Source organism: Lissotriton helveticus, chromosome 3_1, assembly GCF_964261635.1.
Source record: "Lissotriton helveticus chromosome 3_1, aLisHel1.1, whole genome shotgun sequence".
Classification (NCBI taxonomy): Eukaryota; Metazoa; Chordata; class Amphibia; order Caudata; family Salamandridae; genus Lissotriton; species Lissotriton helveticus.
The window spans coordinates 1270017052-1270018535 of record NC_136061.1 but is presented as its reverse complement, the minus strand read 5'-3'; the positions used below and the strand labels follow the sequence as shown (position 1 = coordinate 1270018535).

At 40.0% G+C, this 1484-nt stretch overlaps 1 long non-coding RNA gene across 1 annotated transcript; it reads right to left on the bottom strand.

Annotated features, from left to right (window-relative positions):
- Positions 1–455: 455 nt before the first annotated feature.
- Positions 456–1078, bottom strand: LOC144823430 (uncharacterized). Its single transcript, XR_013608792.1, has 4 exons — positions 954–1078; positions 769–865; positions 603–679; positions 456–508 (listed from the first exon to the last, which is right to left on the bottom strand). It is a non-coding gene; the product is annotated as an uncharacterized LOC144823430 (long non-coding RNA).
- Between the last annotated feature and the right edge of the window lie 406 nt (positions 1079–1484).

Below are 1484 nucleotides of genomic sequence, written 5' to 3'. Positions count from 1 at the left end.
TAAAAAACTTGGTTGTGCAAAACACATTATAGTCAGTACAAAAGATACAATAATCATCCAAAGCAAACATTACATATGAATTGATAATTGAAACAAAAAAATACAAATAAAGCAATTAGTAAAGCCCGCCCGATGCATTTCGGGACTCCCGTCCCTTCGTCAGGGGCCACAATCTGAAAAAATCATATAAAAAACACTTTAATCAATGACCTGTTTTAAATTCGCACAGTTGAAACAATTACCATTAGTAACAGTTACTCAATGACTCAATATCACGTAACCAATGCTTCAGAACGCGGGTGTACGCCCATGGAACCCTGCCTAGTTGTCATACAATCGACAATATCCTATGTTGTCTGATCATTCAACTGCTAGTTTCAAGTCACCAGATTACCAGTAAATATCTGAGTCTGATAAATACACTCAAAAATTATTAAGTGCTAATAATAAAGTACCTTAGTGCCACGCACTGCCTTTTCAATGAAAACGTATCCGGGCCACCTCAATTCTGTAAAAGCAACAACGATACATACTGTAACACCTGTGTTTCATGACTAGCTTTTCTCAAACTCGCTACAGCATACAAACTACTAACCGCCTACCTCTGTAGTGAGGGTGGGAAGCCACTGGTTGGGTGGAGATATCTCTCGTGTTCAGGATGAACTCGAATGGCGACTCCCTGTAATATCAAATGCTAGATTGGTTGTGTTTCTCAAAGGAAAAAATAGACACATAAGCTTGTATTTACCACAACCAATTTACCCTTACCTCAAAGAACAATCTCAATGCGCCTCGTCTGTGTAGTCTCTATTCCCTTTGTTTGGTGTACTATCATAGCTTGCCACTGTTAAACCATCGTTCCAACCTGCGAGCAATAAGCCAACAATCAATCGAGCTGTCTTTGCGTTTTCTAATCTTATTCGAGCTGCATAAGTGTCCCTAACTACTCTTACCTTAGTGTGCTCTATTCCCGGTTCAGAACATCACTGGTCGCCAGAAAGAAAACCACATAGTTCGAAATCTTAAATATTGTTGATAAATTCAGTGAATTTAAGGAGTGCACTTTCCACACTTGTTTAACGCTGTCACTGAGGTGACATGAACCTTGAGCCGGTTAGGGCGGTGCAAACAGTATGACCGCACTGGATACCTATTTCGGGTGGGTGCGTGCGTAGTGTTTGCAAGTAGATTATGGTTTAAAAAAACTTGCTGCCTCCTTCCTGGTCTCCAGCAACTTTCGGCAACAATAAAAATGTCATGATAACTTCGGTGATTAATGTTCTTCCTAGAGAGAGATCAGAGTTTTGTCAAGTGGAAGGATTGAATCCTGGAAAGGTGGCACAGAGGGTTAATGTGCCTGCTGCAAAGAACGTGTACCATGTAGATCACAAAGTGCACATAATGTTAACTAGGTTAGTAGGTTACTGCTTTTGTCAGAGAGATCCTTTTGTTACTTGCAGTTTATAAGTTAAAATCCTAACAGA